Source organism: Pelodiscus sinensis, chromosome 1 (genome assembly GCF_052426305.1).
Source record: "Pelodiscus sinensis isolate ZL-2025 chromosome 1, ASM5242630v1, whole genome shotgun sequence".
Taxonomy (NCBI): Eukaryota; Metazoa; Chordata; order Testudines; family Trionychidae; genus Pelodiscus; species Pelodiscus sinensis.
In genome coordinates, this window is record NC_143052.1 from 343,252,896 (window position 1) to 343,271,271 (window position 18,376).

An 18,376-nucleotide genomic window follows, 5' to 3' on the forward strand; every position below is an offset into this window, starting at 1 on the left:
TGGAATAAATTGCCAAGGGAGGTGGTGGAATCTCCCTCTCTGGAGATATTTAAGAACAGGTTAGATAGACATCTGTCAGGGATGGTGTAGACGGAGCTTGGTCCTGCCTTGAGGGCGGGGGGGCTGGACTCGATGACCTCTCGAGGTCCCTTCCAGTCCTATGATTCTATGATTCTCCGGTGCCCATGCTAGCAAGCACGCTTAGCATCTCTCCTTTTTGATGTGCAACAGCCAAGCTGACCACATTTGTAGCATCAGAAGCAAGTAATTTTAGTACTCCTGGACTAGAGGATGTGAAAGGGCCCACTTGACCAGTGACAGGTGCACAGTCAGACTCTGAGAAGGTGAACCCCATCTCTGAATTTGCTATCCCTGGACCAGAGGATGGGAAAGGCCCCTCTCAATCAGTGAAGGGTGCACCGGTAGCAAAACCTGAGATAAGCAAAAACTGGCATAATAGTATGACAGTAACTGCTACCAGGAGCAGATTTGGAGGGTTGCAGCTTCTGACCCTACCTTGCTCCATGCACTACACATCCTCCATCCCAGTATAGACCAGCATGTTTGGTGGGTATAAGAGGCAATATCGAGGCTTAGAGCTGTGCCGGCCTGCCAGCTTGTGAGAGTGGGGAGGCAGACAGGATAGTGGGAAAGGGCTATCCTCCGAATGATAGGGTGAACAGAAATATTTGCTGTCCCTCTGCAGTTTCAAAACACGTCCTAACAGCTAGATATTATCATTTGACTTTAACAGTACTGCTCCCATTCTGCCACTGGAGGTCACTAAAACAATTGTCAGGGAAAAAAACAGACCTGTCTCCCTTTCCTCCTCCTCTACTTATTTGTAAATGATTTTGGTGCTGGTGAAAAATGCCAGCTAGACAGGCTTGAAGACTGGCAATAAGACCTAGGCCCGGGCAAAGGCAATGCAAGCTTTCAGATTGTTCTACCAATCCCTAATCTGGAGATGTCACCTCTTTGGGAGGAAGGCTAACTCATGTCCCATCCCTGGCCACTTTGCAGAGGCTGCCCATGGGAGGACGTTGAGTGCTTAGAGCTGTGGTGGGTTTTGTGCTGTGGATGTTTGTCTGGTAGGAGACCTGGCAAACTCATTACACACAGGTAAGCCCATCGACAGGGGAGGCAAAGGGGGCGACTGCCCTGGGGCCTGGTGATTCAAAAGGGAAGTGGCCAAGGCCCTTTAAATCACCACCGGAGGCTAGCCTGAATCCCGCCCCTTCAGGGCTGGCCTTACCATGAGGTGAACTGAGGCGGCTGCCTCAGGTGCCAGACTGGGGGGCGGGCGCCACTAGGACCCAGAGAATTGAGACCTTTCAAAGTTTTGGCCCAAGCGAGGGGACATGGGGGCCTCATTTGAGCTCCCCGCCTCAGGTGCCAAAATGTTGTGGGCTGGCCCTGCGCCCCTTCCACCTGAAGCGCCCCCCTTCTGGGTTTGCAATTCTGTCAGCCCCCTGGTCACAGGGTATGAAATGCTTAACTAACCCATTCTGTCACGCTCCTCAGGTGACAGTCTTCACCAGTGGGAAAAAAATCATCTCAAGCAACAGATGAACATGTTTCCTTGCACCCTACAGAAATGTGTGTGGGGGGGGGGGAGGGGAACAGGGTGGTATAACCACGGATGACTGGAAGGGCTAGGGAAAACTATGGGAACCAGATTTCGGGAGGGAGAGCTGGGGCACCTTTGGTAGCAGAGGAGGCCGGGAACCTCTACCGCATTCTATTCCTTCTTGTATCCTGGATGCCCTTGAGTCCTTCATTTCCCTGCTGATAGTGCCCTAAGTTATTCTGACGTCTAGGTGAAAAAGCTTAATATTGAGTATCATGCCACTGAGGTTCTGATGGAAAAGAATTTCATGTCATTAAGAATATATGTGTACAACCCATGCAGAAAACTAGTGATTAAGGAACTGATAGAGAGAATTACAAGGCCGCAAACCCAGATACCATGTGTGGAGATTTAAGCAGCCATAATAGATAGTGGAGAAGTAGGAAAAATTATAATAGAAAATATCTAGAGCAATTCATTGAGGCAAACAATATAGTACTCCTGAATGATGGAGCACCTACCGAGTTTAATGCAGCTGATGGAAGTTTCTCCTGTCAAGACCTGGAAATTAGAACAAGCAAAGTAACAAGCAAATGTAGCGAGGTAATCTGTAAAGTAAACAGAATGGGAAGTGACCGCTTCCTGACACTCATAATAAGTCAAGGAAAAGATAACACTGACAACTATGATTGTCTCCCTGCTTGAATCTGTGAACTCTTTAGCAACAAAAGTGTGGAACATGCAAATGAGCAGTGTCATAGGCATAGTTTGACTTCAAAATTGGGGGGGGAGGAGGAGTAGAGAGCAGCTCCACCCAGGCCAACAGGTCTGTGTTTGGGGGGCATATTCCCTACCTGTCCAAGGATTGCAGTGCTGGCCCACCATGGGGTCCCTGCTGGCTGCCCCAGTGTTTGTTTGGGTCTTGCATGGGGATCCCGAGGATTCAGTCTCTGTTTCCCTTTGGTTATGTTGGTGTAGCTAGCCATGCCAAAACAGTAATGAATGAGTGGCCCTGTCCGGGTGTCTCTACACCTGTGAGCCTGTGTGTCCCGCTGTGTGTGAAGGTGTGAGAAATGTGACGTGTGCGAGAGGGGCAGACCCAGCAGCATGTGTGGCAAGTGTCCTGTGTTCCCTAGGCTCGCTGATTGCCCCCGCCCCCTTCTGCATCAGCTCTGGGCTGTGCTCGCATTTCCTGGGCTATCAGTGCTGGGAGGAATGGGATGGCTTAGAGAGGGAGCCCCAGATGCTGCTGCTAAACACTCTGGCAGCCTGAGTGTGGGAGCTGCAGGCACCAGCTGCTGTAGCTGGACTTGATGCTGCTGCTTTTCTGGTGCCTCCTAGTGCTGCTGCAGCCTTCCTACTAGGGCTCCTACCCCTCTCCCCCCATATTTCATGGTGCAAGGGGATGCTGCATGCTGGGCTCCCACTTCCCAGCCACACCACAAAGAGACACGTGGCAACATGTGCTCCACCAGGACCACCAGCCTGGGCTGCTGGATGAGTGAGGAGGAGGAGGAAGTCAGGAGTCTGCTGGTAGGGGCCCACCCTTGTGCATTAAGTTAAATGCATGGAGCCTTGGCCCTCTGACCATGGCACTCACCCATAAGGCCACCCCTGTTTGTCTGGCCACCCCTGGGGGTAATGTTCCCCCTGCCCCCTCCTAACTTCTCCCCAGGCAGTATATAAGTGGAGTGCCTGGTGGCCAGACACTAAGCTTTGGCATAAAACACAGGAAGGAAGAGGAAGGGGCTGTAGGGATGAGGGCTGCGGTCATTCCCTACAAGGAAAGGAAGTTAGCTAGGGTCAAGGAGAAACCCAGGGGAGAATGTTAAATATGCAAGATACAGCAAATCAAAACACTGGCGATAAGTGGGGATGTGACGGCCGGATGTTTGCTGATAGCGCCACAGATGTAAGACCAGGAAGAGGGGGAACAGTATGAGGCATTCTTTTGCTTGGAATCAAGAAAGCTATGGGTGAGCCATTTTGTGGCCATTCTGATGTTGGAATTGTCAGGTACAATGTTGGTATTAGTTTGGGTCAGATATGTGCCCCAGCTCCCTTGGGCATCCTGCCTCACTCTATAGCAGGGTTATTAGAAATCAGAAATGGCACATCAGGTAGCAGAGGTAGGATACTTAATGACAAAGCAGGACTAACAAGAGAATTGATGCCGCTGGGTGTAATCACAGGAATAGTGTGGATCCTAGTGCGTGTAGGTGTGATAGGCAGTGAGCTGACAAAGTGGCAAAAAATGCTGTTAAACATAAGCAACCTGATACCTGAGGGTATGTCTACACTACAGCGCTAATTCGAACTAACTTAGTTCGAATTAGTTAATTCGAACTAAGCTAATTCGAACTAACGGATCCAGACTAAAAAACTAGTTCGAATTAGCGTTTTGCTAATTCGAACTAGCATGTCCACATTAAGTGGACCCTGAACCGGGGTTAAGGATGGCCGGAAGCAGTGCCGGCAGGGCATCAGAGGAGGACTTAGAGCGTGGAGCTGCTCTCTCAGGCTAGCCGAGGGCTGTGCTTAAAGGGTTCCGACCCCCACCCCGGACAGACAGTTCTCAGGGGTGCCCCGCTTGCAAAGCAGCCCTGGCTTGGATTGCCCGGACTACCCACACTGGGCACATCACAGCACTCGGCCATCAGCCCGGCTGCACTTGCCGCAGGCTGCCATTTGGGGAGATGGGGCAATTGGGGGGCTGCAGGAGAGCTTCCACCCCCAGAAGCCCGCAGAGCCAGCCCAGTCCTCCCCATCGGGGGCTTGTGCCCCATTCCTCCCTCACCTCCTTCCACTTACCCTTCCCTAACCCCTCTTCTTGATGTACAAAATAAAGATAACGTGTCTTCCAAAATGGAATCTGTCTTTATTGAACAAAACTGGGGGAGACTGGGAAAAGGAGGTGGGAGAGGGGAAAAGAGAGGCTAGGAGAGGGGAGGGCAACTAAAATGATCAGGAGTTGGGAACAGGTCCCAGATGAAGAGAGGCTAAAGAAACTGGGACTTTTCAGCTTAGAAAAGAGGAGACGGAGGGAGGACAGGATAGAGCTCTCTAAAAGCAGGAGTTGGGTGGAGACGGTGCATACAGAAAAGTTCTTCATTAGTTCCCATAAAGAAGGACTAGAGGACACCAAAGGAAAGGAATGGGTAGCAGGCTTCAAACTAGTAACAGAAAGTTGTTCTTCACAAAGCAAAGAGTCAACCTGTGGAACTCCTTGCTGCAGGAGGCTGTGAAGGCTAGAACTAGAACAGAGTTTAAAGGGAAGTGAGATCAAGTCATGGAGGTTGGGTCCATGGAGTGCTATTAGCCAGGGGGTAGGAGTGGTGTCCCTGCCCAAGGTTTGTGGAAGGCTGGAGAGGGATGGCACGAGACAAATGGCTTGGTCACTGTCTTCGGTCCATCCCCTCCAGGGTCCCTAGGGTTGGCCGCTGTCGGCAGACAGGCTACTGGGCTAGATGGACCTTTGGTCTGACCCAGTACGGCCATTGTAAGCTCAGGGCTCAGGGTCGGGGGTCTCAGTGGACCCCCTTGATTCTCTTGCACACCTGCTCCTGGGTGGCCAGGCTGGCAGCTCTCCTGCCCTAGCCGGCCACTTTCCTGTGCCTAGTGCGGAGATCGTGGACGAGGTCCACCTGCCAGCCTGGTCCCGGGAAGAGGGGGAGGGCTGGAGGGGCATCGGGTGGGTGGCTCGATCCGTGCCAGGTGCAGGGTCTGCTGGCTGGGTGCTGGCAGGCTTGCACCTGGCACGGGCACCGTAGCCAGCCCGTGCCCCTTTAAGGGGTCCGGGGCCGGGAGGGGGGCAGACGAATTTCCCTGGTGCTGGCCAGAGTGGCCACCAGGGAAACCTGGGGAGGGCTAGCCTCCCACTAGTCCGAATTAAGGGTCTACACAGCCCTTAATTCGAACTAGTAAATTCGAACTAGGCTTAATCCTCGTGGAATGAGGATTACGTAGTTCGAACTAAGCGCTCCGTTAGTTCTAATTAAATTCGAACTAACGGAGCGCTAGTGTAGCGCCTATGAAAGTTAGTTCGAACTAACGTCCGTTAGTTCGAACTAACTTTGTAGTGTAGACATACCCTGATTCCTTTAAGTAAACTGGAGTTTAAACATCATCTAATTACAAATGAGTTAAGAGGAGAATAAAAGAAATAGGGTAACCAAAAAAAAGGGGGGGGAAAGGTCCATGAAAACCCCCCTAAAGTAAAAAATGCATAGGTATGCCAAGACCCTAAAAGATGACATGAACTGGATTTATTTAGAATCTTAATGGGCTATTGTGGTTTAAACAGCAATTTGTTTTGAATAATAAATATGGATTATGTGATGTACAGGATCCAGGAAACCGTTTAGCCGCATCTTTGGGAGTACAAAGAGTAGGTTAAGGGGTGATTCATTCACAGTCTATAGTACTTAAAGGGGGAACAGAAATTTGATCATATAGGACTCTTCAATCTAGCAGACAAAGATGTAGCAAAAGCCAATGGCTGGAAGTAGAAGCTAACCAAATTTAGACTAAAAATAAGGGGCAAAATTTAACAGTGAAGGTAATAAATATTTTTGGAACAGTTTATCAAGGGATGCAGTGGATTCTCAATCACTGCCAAGTTTAAAATCAAGTTTTAGATGGTTTTCTAAGAGAGCTGCTTCAGGAATTATTCTGTGGACGTTCTCCGGCCTACGCTATACAGGGAGGTCAGACCAGATGGTCCCTTCAGGCCTTGGAATCGGTGAATCTATAAACCAGCGGCAGTCAGCACTTAGAACATGTTCTAGCCAAGCAAATCAGGCTCTGGTGGATTCTCTATCACAGAGAATGTCTCAATCAAGATTGGATGCTTTTCTAAAAAATCTGCTCTAGTTCAAACAGGAATTCCTTCAGGGAAGTTCTGTGGTCTGTATTAAATAGTACATGAGCAGGCCCGTATGCAGGGGGGTGCAAAGGGTGTGAATGTATGCAGGGGGGTGCGAAGGGTATGGTCTTTCATGGTCCACCATGGGACCAATTCTGGATGATCTGGGAAAGGCAGAGACAGCGCATTGCTCCAGCCTCCCTCCCCCGTGCTCCGGCTGGCTGGGGGAAGCCTGGGACTGATTCCTGATTCCCCTCTTCGTCCCCTAGGAAGGAGGTCAAGGCAGGGCTGGACCATGGGCTAGAGTGGGGCAGCCACAACCCCCTCCCACAGCTAATGCCCCCCCCCCCCCCCGAAATTCCTGAGTATAGGCCTGATGAGGTGAGACTAGATGCTCGCAGTGGTCCCTTTTGGCATTTAACTGGTTAATCCCTTTGCTCTACCTTTTGATAAACTAAATAGATTTAAGGCTTTTGTTCCAAGTCTCCAAACTTTTGGTGGCTCTTTTCTTTGCCTTCTCCAGTTTTTCAATATTCTTTTAAGAATGTGGCCACCAGAACTGGATGGAGAGTCCAGTCTCACCTGAGCACTGCAAGGAAAGAGAATACCAGTTGGGGTTAAATCGCATGAACGGCAAACGCTGGATCCTTTTGGAAAGTTAATCTTTAATTGGTAGAGAACCTAGCATTCCTGAAACTGTTCGTATGGAACTGAAAAGTCACAAAAGCCTGGGAAACTGGGATGGGAAGGCATCCGGTTTAATATAAGGGCAAAGGGCTCCCACCAAGAAAGGTTGCAGTTTAGCATGAGAAAACAAACTAAGAATTCAAACTCTGAGGTCCTTTAGAAAAAATATCTTTGCTCTGTGCAACAGAGGAAAAGAGAGAAATGGCCAATGTGCACTTGAATGGGATTAAGCTTCTCTCTTTACTTTGAAGCATGGAAGGAATAGGAACTCACTGGTGTCAACCGTGAGCAGAGCAGATAATATTTCCTCAGCTGCCTGATTGTTTTATCATGTGCAATAGCAGTCCTGGGCATTGTAACATGGCAGGTGTTGATTTTAACATGTAACATCTGCAGCTTTGCTCTTTGATTCTCTGTGCTTTTCATTGACAGTTGTCATCTTGACAAACTGAGTAAGGGTGGCAAGAGGAAAAGCCCCTTAAAAGAGCAAGTTTAATGCACAAATTAAATGTATCAGGGTAATGAATGTTAGTAGCCAATTTGTATAAGATGTGTGGAAATGGCTTCCATAAACATGCTTCAGTAGCTAAAAAAGAAGGTGCTAACCTGGGATTAAGGCAGTTTAGCACTTTGAAAATCCCACTGGGTATTTACGTATTTTTAAAAATCGGTCCCTTAGTCTCTGAGTCCCTCATCTGTATGTAACCCACACACCTAGTGTGGTTCACTGTTCCATGCAGTGGCGCTTAGACCACAGCAACAGATAAGAACAAGAGACCTCTACAGCCTAAATTGAGCACCAGTTGGCTTTTAGCTCAAGCAGTAGCGGCTCCTATACTAAGCTCCAGAAATCCCAGGTTCAAATCTGTCCTGTGGTGGTTGCATGTACAATTGCTATACCAGTATTTTCCTACCTCTCAGACATTGTGAGGCCTGACACTGGGGTATTACAGCATTGAGGTGCATCCTAGGGCGTGTGTCTAGACTACATGCCTCCGTCGACGGAGGCATGTAGATTAGCCAGATCGGCAGAGGAAATGAAGCCGCGATTAAAATAATCGCGGCTTCATTTAAATTTAAATGGCTGCCCCGGTCTGCCGATCAGCTGTTTGTCGGCAGATCGGGGCAGTCTGGATGCGATGCGCCGACAAAGAAGCCTTTCTTGATCGGCACAGGTATGCCTCGTGAAACCAGGTTTACCTGTGCCGATCAAGAAAGGCTTCTTTGTCGGCGCGTCGCGTCCAGACTGCCCCGATCTGCCGACAAACAGCTGATCGGCAGAGTGGGGCAGCCATTTAAATTTAAATGAAGCCACGATTATTTTAATCGTGGCTTCATTTCCCTCTGCCAATCTGGCTAATCTACATGCCTCTGTCGACGGAGGTGCCACAGGGGCCGACAGTACCTAGGAAAAGGGAAACTGATTTCAAACTGGGGCAGACAGAGATCACTAAGCCTTTTTAGGCACATCTACCTAGGAGGCAACTCTGATCCCAAACCTGCATGCCCTTCCTCCAGTGTGCCTGTGTATAATAGTCGGTATGAGAGGAGAGAGGGGTTGGAGCTCATAAGCTAAACTCACTTAAACCCATTCATACAAAGTATCTCTTGATGCTAAAGTTTATCTCTTGTTGACTAAATCCTACGGTGATGAGCAAGCGACATCGGATGAAGATGGAGGATACTACTGGAAGCATCTAGCTGCAAACCTGCACAGAGGCAGTCTGGGTATGATGGTCATTTATCTGCTGAACTGGAACAGCAGCAGCTCCCGTATCCTGCCCTGGTGACAAAGCAGCTCTATTTAAGGACAGTGCTGCTTTCTTCCAACAAGGGGGAGAGAAAACAATCCCTAAGCACAGCTTGTTCTAGCTGACTCCTGTCAGTGAACCATGACCGACTGTATTAAACCAAACATCAACTTTTGACAGCAGCATTCTGGAAGAGATTCCTCAGTGGGCTAATGGTTCACAGCTGGTTATATGGCCGACTATTGATGAGGTACAAAAAGCAGATGAAATCTGGAAAGGCACCTGGTAGTGAATGCAATCCCTTCAGAGATTTACAGAGCTGTTGGTAGCCAGTTGATGTGCTGTCTTACCCACTTATTCATCCCCATCTCGGAGAAAAAGCAAGTCTCACAGAATTTCAAAGATGCCCTTAAATGCAAACACTTAACTAACGAGTGGTTCTGTAGCACCTTAGAGACTAACAAAGTTCTAAGGTGCTACAAGACCCCTCTTTTTAAAGTTTTTTTTAACGTTACGGACTAACACAGCTACCTTTCTGTGAGCTGCATGGTGTCATGGGCATGGAAGCAATGCTTATGAAGAAACAGTTTTGCTAGATTGGTCACATTATGAGGATGGATGACACGCAGATACAAAAGATGGACTCCTAGGCCAGCTTGCTATATCTTGAAGGCCAATGTGAAGTCATGAAGCATATCTGCCAGTGATCTGTAAATCATAGCTCAGGACAGCTTATTCTAGTGGACAACTATTGTACAGGCTCTCAAATGCTTCGAGGGTCAATGTATCCAGATGTTTCTAGAAAAATATCGGATCCCAAAAAAGTGCACAGTGCCCTCTATGTGACATCTGTGATCAGATTTGCTGATGGAAGATTGTTTTAGTCGCTCACCAACAGCGGCATAGAAGATGAGATCAGTCAATTGACGGCATAGTCTATAACAGACATTATGAGGATAAATCCATTAGGATACATCCATTAGGTCCCATTGATCTCAAACAAGGGAGGAGGGAGTAGATGAGCACATTATGGGATGCTGATGACACGAATCCATAACCACCCGCTGCACAGTTTTGGTCCCAGCATGCACTGGGACATAAGCCAGAATGCAAAGCGGCACAGGCTCTGTGAGATAGGTATCCACAGTGCATTGCTCACAAAGTCACCCTCCTAATGAAGATGTGCTACTTCAAACTATGTTGAATTCTTCCCTGCAGTGGGGACACAGGCCTTTGACTTTGCATAATCAGGTGACAAGAAATCAACCATAATAGATTTGACCTCATCTTGTAGTGTAGATATAGCGTCAGAGACACTCAGATACTTCAGTACAAGGGCCATGTAGGTCCCCAAGGTAGAGACAGTAGTCCTATCCAGGTGCCTCACAGTGATGTGTAAGCATTATTATCCCTATTTTTCAAATGGGCAAACTGAGGCAGAGATACACCCAGGGTTACACAGCAAGCCAGTGGCAGAATAAGGCAAAGAACCCAGGACACTTTCACCCCACTTTTCAGTGGCATCAGATCCCACGTTCATGCTTCTTGTTTAAACAAGGAAAAAACAAAGGCCAATGAATTCAGGGTGATTTTTTTCAGTTCCCTAGGGCCCTAACCCTGCAAACATTCATGCATGTGTTTAACACTGAGCCTAGGAATAGCCTCAATGACTTCAACGGGCCCTCTCCTGTGAAGTAAGCAGATGCATACGCATTTGTAGGGGCAGGGCCTGAGACATCATCATTTTACACAGACCAGGGCACTGCTAGCACCCGGCCCATAAATAAATACAGGGCAAGGATTTCTTTTTTTAATCAGTTCATCAGCAGGAAACTGGGCCAACATTTTTCTGTTTCTGGAAAAAAAAAAACCCCTCAGTCCTGACACAAATGGCTCCTTTATGCCTTATTAAGGATAAACTATCTGCTCTGACAGCACTCCAGCCTGTTTTGCAACTCCTGGGGCAGGATTCAGCCCTGGGGTAAACTGATGACTTCAGTGGCTTTACTCCACTGGGCTGATGTGCCCCCTGGCACTGGCTGGCCTAGCCCCGCATGCTCAGAGAGGGCCCTTTCCAGTTGGTAGATGCAAGTCCCTTGTACAGACTAGCTCACACAATTGCCGGCTGGGGTCTCAGCTTGCCCTCTGTGTCCATGGCACGTTTGGCAGCTCTGCAGAAGGGTGGAGCTGGCGAATGTGTCGGTGCTTCAGATGAGCAGCGGCCAGGCTGTGCTAATCTCAATGAGACTGGTGCTGAAGCTGCTACAGACAATAGGTGCCAGTGATGCTGTGCTAGTCCAAACACCAGACCTGCCAACTGTGAGTGGGGGTCAAGGGGCAACAGGGGAACAGTGATTCAAATGGGCCCAGGGCTCTGCAGAAGCAGAGGCAGCCAAAGTCCTTGGGCCCTTTAAGTCACTACTGGAGCAGTGCGCTGCATGCTCCGGGAAGTGCTGAGAGCTAGCTACCCCCAATCCCACCCCTTCTGCCTGAGGTCCCACCCCTTCCAGGAGTTCAGAGACACCCTCCCTTCACTCAGGGGGCTGGCGAATTTGTCAGCCCCCCTGCCGGACACCAGGCAGCTCCACTTCACGAGCTAAGCTGTGCAATCAGCAGTTGTAAGTGAGTGGCACCAACAGAGATGCCTGCTAAATGGCTCTTTTCACAGGGTGCTTAGCCAGCTGTCTGGGCTGCAAGGTGCTCTCCAGGTCTGAATGGGAGGCCTTGAGGTTCCTCCAATAGGCTGAGTCCCCTCAGAGGCATCCAGTTCTTTGCATGTCCAGGCCACTGGTCTCACCTCGTGGTCCCTGTCAGCACGATCTCTGTTCAGTGCCATGAGGGGTATTGCGTGATAGCCTGTCGGGGAACAGCATTTGCACCTGCAACTAATGGCAGGCCTCGGCAGCTTACAGGGGAACACACAAGAGCCAGTAGGGGCCAAAGAAGCTAAGAGGGGTAAGGGGTAATTTTCCTGCATGATTAAGGAAACCTAATGGGGAGTAGCGGCAGAGTTTTGGAGGGACCCACAACTTCCCCTCAAATGCTCCATTCTCCCATATCTGAGTTTTGGGGGTCTTGGTTCCAGCACCCACCATTCTGGAGGGTAGGCCCCTCAATGGCTATTAGCCAGGAGGGGTAGGGGCGGTGTCTCTAGCCTCTCTTTGCCAGAAGTGGGGTGTGGGCAACAGAAGGGATGACTCGATGATTGCCAGTTCTGTTCATTCCCCTTGGGGCACCCGGCATAGGCCACTGTTGGAGGACAGGACACTGGGCTAGATGGGCCATTGGTCTGACCCAGTCTAGCCGTTCTTATGCACCATCTCACCTCACACTGATTGGCAGCCACAGCAGCCACACCAGGAACTGCTGGGGCATGGAGCTGGAACCACCCCATCAATGCTTGAGGAACCTCATGGGGCGTATTGCCAGGGCAGCTCGGGGGAACCTTCCTCTGTCGTATAAGGGAGCAGAGAGCGCTACATTCTCCAGCACTAAATCCAGCCAAGTCTCTGGCTACCTGCAGATTAGCTTATTAAAAAGTCTGCCTCAAACGTCTGCCTCAAACGCTGGACGGAAGCTGGTGGCTAATGCTTGCATGCCTGGCCAGCCCCATTCCCACCGCATGTGGCTCTCAGGCAATAGGTTAGCTGCATACTGGAGATGGTTGTGTCATGCAGTGAGTTCTCAGGGGAGTCCCAGCTCCCCTTGGCAGCCACACAGGAAATGCCACGTCCCCACTGGTGGATTTGTGCTCACACACTGTGGAATTGAGGCAGGCAGCCTAGGTGGTGGTGGCTGAAACAGGACATGGAGAAGGGAGATTTTGTTTTCCTGCCCAATTTGCCAGTGCCCCAGAGGTCAAAGCGTGGGCAAGCCCAACCCATCTCTCGCCAGGATGCTTAGGCTCAAGAGCCAGGAATACTGTGGCACACTCCAACAAGCAGAATTACTGGGGAGTCGCTTTCCCTTTTCAGGTATCTAAAAGGGTGTCATAAGGAGGAGGGAGAAAACTTGTTCATCTTGGCCTCTGAGGATAGAACAAGAAGCAATGGGCTTAAACTGCAGCAAGGGAGGTATAGGTTGGACATTAGGAAAAAGTTCCTAACTGTCAGGGTGGTCAAACACTGGAATAAATTGCCCAGGGAGGTTGTGGAATCTCCATCTGTGGAGATATTTAAGAGTAGGTTAGATAAATGTCTATCAGGGATGGTCTAGAGAGTATTTGGTCCTGCCATGGGGGCAGGAGACTGGACTCGATGACCTCTCGAGGTCCTTTCCAGTCTTAGTATTCCATGATTCTATGATTTCCCTGCCTTCCCAGAATGAAGCTAGGGGTCCTGAATGGATGCAAGCCCCCACAGGTGAAGCTTTCACAGAAAGGTTGCCAACTTTCTCAAGACTGATCTCCGTTGCCCAGCCCTGCCCCTTCCCCAACGCCCTGCCTTGCCCTGCCCCTTCTACAAGGACCACTCCCCACATTTTATTCCCCCCCATCACTCGCTCTGCCATACCCTCACTCATTTTCACTGGGCAGGATCTGAAGTTTGTTGTGTGAGAGGAGGTAAAGCTTGGAATGAGGGGTTCAGGGTGCAGGTGGGGGCTACGGGCTAGGGCAAGGGGTTGTGGTCCAGGTGGGTATGGGCTCCAGCTGGGGGTGCCAGCTGGGAGGGGCTGAGGATGAGGGGTTTGGGATGGAGATGCAGGAGGGGTGAGAGCTCTGGTTGGGCTACAGGCCTCGTGCTGGGGCCAAGAGATTCAAAAGGGGGCCCCAGACTGAGGCAGGGGGTTGGTGTATGAGAAGGGGCACGGGCTCCAGGTTGGGGTGCAGACTCTAGGGTGGGGCCAGAAATGAGGGGTTCAAGGTGCAGTAGAAGGCTCAAGGCTGGGGTAGAGGGTTGGGATGGAGGCGCTGGGTGGCATTTACCACAGGCAGCTCCAGGAAGCAGCAACATGTCCCCTGTCTCCTAGGTGGAAGCATGGCCACAGCGGCTCTGTGGCGTGTGCACTGCCTCCACCCACAGGCTCTCCTCCCACAGCTCCCAGTGGCCATGGTTCCTGGCTCATGGGCTCTAGAGAGCCGGCACCTGAGGCCGTGCCGTGCCTCCACCTAGGACCCAAGGCACGTCACTGCTTCCCCACACGGAGACAGGCAGGGAGCCTGCCAGCCCTGTGCCAACCGGACTGTTAATGACCCTGTCAGTGATCCCTTTTTGATGAACACCAGAAACCGGGCAACCTTATGACCAGTACAGCACCAGCCATGCCTGCTGCCTCCAACAGCCCCAGCATTGTGCCTCACCCCACCTCGGTAAGGGCCCATGCAGCCCCTAGCAGCCAGTGGGGCAGGGTCTGCTAGTCAGTGCCAGTGGCGAGTTCTGCAACACAGGGGATCCTTGGTATACATCGGGGTTGTGTTCCTGAAAAGGGCAACGGATGATGAAATGAGATTCCCAGCTCCCCCCAGACAGTACTGTACCCACAGCTGTCCCACCTCTTCTTGCACCCCCTCCACTCCTACCCCACCTCTTCCCACCCAGTTCCACCCTCTTCTCTGCGTGTGCCCCATCCTTGCTCCTCCCTCTCCCGTCGGCATGGGAACAAGCGGCCCTGTGCCCAGGTCTCCACTCCACAAGGAGTTAAGTGCCCCCCCCCCCAGCCTCTCTCATGGGATTTCATCTCTCTAGTGTTATGTGCCAGCGTTGGCGAAGGGCAATTACTCTCCTTGAAGGGCTGAGGAGGAAGGAAAGGGGCTAGTGCTACAGCCCAGGCAGCTGTCCTTGCACCATGCACCCTCCAGAGGGCAGGCCCTGCCTGCGAATGAGAAGGAAGCTCTTTGTCCACAAGCAGTGTCCTGGCCAAGCTTTGGATTTCCTCTGGGAAAGGAGGATGGTGGGGAACTCAGCGCCTTCTCCGGGGCTGCTTTGGCAGTCAGGCCCGCCAAAGAGAACCCATTGCCACGGCCAGGAAAGTCACAGGCCCTCAGGGGACAGGGCAGTGGCTACAAGCGCCCAGTGTAGGCAAAGCTACTGCTGACTTCTCTAGGATCAGGCTGCAGGGATGCTGCTGCTGGCCTCTGCTATTCAGAAAAGCCAGGAGAGGGGAAGCCAAAGGATTATAACACTAATCTCCCCCTTCCACTCTGCTTAAAGCACGCACTGGGACTCAGGAGAGCCGGGTTCAAGCTCTGCAAGGCTCCCTGTGTGACCTTGGACAAGTCCTTTGACGCCTTAGTTCTTCATCCATAACATGGAGCAGACAGTCCTTCGGCTCTCCCTCGCTTAGCATATCCTTTGTATTCAGATCATAAGCTCTTTGGGGCAGGGACTGTCCCTTCCTATGTGTACATGCTGCACCCAGCTCAATGAGGCCTCAAAGTGGCACAAATATTTAGCCCCATGGCGCTGTTTCTGGGGCAGCCACAGAAGCCAGTAAGCCCCAAAGACAGTATCTTGTCCGAGAAATGGAAGGATACAAACAGTTGCCTTTACATCCCGCCAGATGCTTCCCCTACTAGCATCTGTTACAGCCAGTCAATAATACCATCTACAAGTGCTACCAGGCCAGTTTTTGTTTTTTAAATTTCTCCATAGTTAAGGTTGTAACATGGGCCCAATTTTCACTTCTGCATGTAATTTTCAATAGGAAATTTCTTTGTGAGCTTAAAGAAAAATGCTGCAGTAGAATTTCAGTTGGTAGTAAACTGATCAACTAATCACATTTAAATATGAATCTTTTATAGTGGGGATTTGGACCCAAACATTTGATTTTTCCAGGCTTTAATTAAGGGCCAGATTATGATAACCTCAAGTCACGTAGCATTTTATTCCATGAGTAGTCTCATTGATTTCAATGAGGTACTTGCAGACAAAGGTGCTACTCAGATTAAGGATCCCAAAATTTGCCCCCAAATTATTTCAGTTGAAGCATGGGTTGTTTGGACAAGCCATAAGAACATAAGGTCCATTAGCCCAGTATCCTGTCTTCCAACTGTGGCCAGTGCCAGATGCCTCAGATGGAGTGAGCGGATCAAGTGATCCTTCTTCTGTCACCATTTCCAGCCTCTGACAAACAGAGGCTAGGGACACCATTCCTACCCATCCTGGCTAATAAGTATTGATGGACCTAACCTCCATTCATTTATCTATTTCTTTTTTGAACCCTGTTAAAGTCTCCTGGTCCTCACTTCATCCTCCAGGAAGGAGTTCCACAGGTTGACTGTGTGTCGTGAGAAGAAATATTTTCTTTTGTTTGCTTAAAACCTGCTACTTATTAATTTCATGTGGCAACCCCTAGTTCTTATGTTATGGGAACAAATAAATAACTTTTCCTTATAAAATCATGACAGGTACAGAGAAAGTGAATATCATATCCCCCCCCTTACTCTCCTCTTTTCTAAACAGAAAAGTACCAGTCTTTTTAATCTGTCTTCATATGACACCTGTTCCAAACCCCTAATAATCTTTGTTGTCTTTTTCTGAACTTTTTCCAATGCCAAAGTAACTTTTTTGAGATGAAGCAACCACATCTGTATGCAATATTCAAGATGTGGGCGTACCATGAATTTATATAGAGGTAATAAGATATTCTCAGTTCTAGTCTCTATCCCTTTTTCAATTATTCTAGTGCCAAGAAAAATCAGAGCCCCATTCCTCAGTGTCTTTAAACAGCACATTTATACTGACTATGGGGTCACACGCTGGCTGTGTCGCGCACAGAATAGGTAATGCATGGAGGGTGGCGAGACAAGGTTTGTTCTGTACAGCACCTAGCCCAACAAGATGTTGTCCACTGACTGAAACTTCTAGCTGCTACCATAATACTACTAAGCAGATGCTCAATAGGGCCCTGACACTGGGCCCAGTTCAGACAAGCACTTACGCACCCATTGAGATCTGTACCTGTTCAGGACAATAGTTAAGCAATAACAGGAGTGCTTACCTTCTGTTCTGAGCAGGGATGCTTTTCTGACACACAGCCAGTAGGCGTAATGGTCAGAGGGGTGTTCAGCCCTTCACATCACAGCGGTGACAGAGTATGACACAGCCTCCAGCCACTGCACTGAGACCACTGGCATGTTCCACGCCCTTCTATTGTCAGATGGCAATAAGCTCACATTGTGATCAGCATCAAGCAGATCTGAACCAGTGGCCTGGACTTGAATGACTTGTCATGTATCCCCGCCAGCCAGCTAGTCCTCCTGCTGAGAGGCATTTTAACAATGTCTCCTAGCTAGCGGCACTTAGCCCATGTACTAGATAAACAGGTTCATCTTTGTAGCCCAGCGAAGAGAATACATTCCAAAGGCAGTAATATGCTAACCCCAGACACACACATTGTATAGGAATGTGGACCATCTCAGCACTAGGGTAACTCTGTGCAGAAGTGGATGTTTAAAATCCGTGCAGAGAAGTGCTACTAGGACCGAGGAAAACCTACTTTATGAGAGGAGACTCAAAGACCTTGTCGTGTTTAACATCAAAAAAAGGCAGAGGAGAGCTATGATTGGTCTGCGTAAATACATCAGAAGGACAAATACCAGAAGGGAAGAGGAATTATTTAAGTTAAGCGCCAATATGGGCACTAGAATAAACTGGTCATCAACAAGTTTAGACTTGAAATGAGGGCAAAGATTTCTAAGCCTCAGCGGAGTGTGAGTTCTGGAACGGCCTTCCAAGGGGAGCAGTGGGAGGCAAAACCCCAGTGGTTTCGAGGCTGAGCTTGATAAGTTTATGGAAAGGATGGTGTGATGGGACAGCCTACAGTGGTGTGGAACTCATTGACAACTGCTGCTAGCAAAAAATGCCCAACAGCTGGAGATGGGACACTAGATGGGGAAGGCTGTGAATTGCTGTAGAGAATTCTTTCCCGGGTTTCTGGCTGGTGGGATTTGCCCACATGCTCGGTTTCTAACTGATCGCTATATTTGGGGATAAGAAGGAATTTTCTCCTGGGGAAGATTGGCAGAGACCCTGTGGTTTTGCCTTCCTCTGCACCATGGGTTATTTCCAGGTTTAAATGAGTGTCAGTGGTAGATTCTTTGTCATTTGAAGTCTTTAAATCATGAAATGAAGAATTCAGCAGCTCAGCCAGAAACAAGGGGTCCACGACAGGAGTGGGTGGGTGAGGTTGTCTGGCCTGCGATATGCAGGGCATCAAACTAGATGATCACCATTGTCCCTTCTGGCTAAGGTTGCCAGATGGTTTCAAAAAAATTACCAGACAAAAATTTGTTGAGAGAAAAAAAAAAGTGCCAGGGAGTAACCAGGAAGACCTGGGCGGGGCAGATTCAGGAGGTCAGGCCGAAATGCGGTAGTGGTCCCTTTAATTGCCACGTGTTCCAAGTAGACTTCCTTCGGTGCCGAGCCGGGCCCGGGAAAAGCAGAAAAACTTCCTTAATTAGAAAATACCAGACATTTATATCTGGTATTTTCTCAATTTGTTTACCGGACACAAAGTGCAAATACCAGACTGTCCAGTTCAATACCAGCCACCTGGCAACCCTAC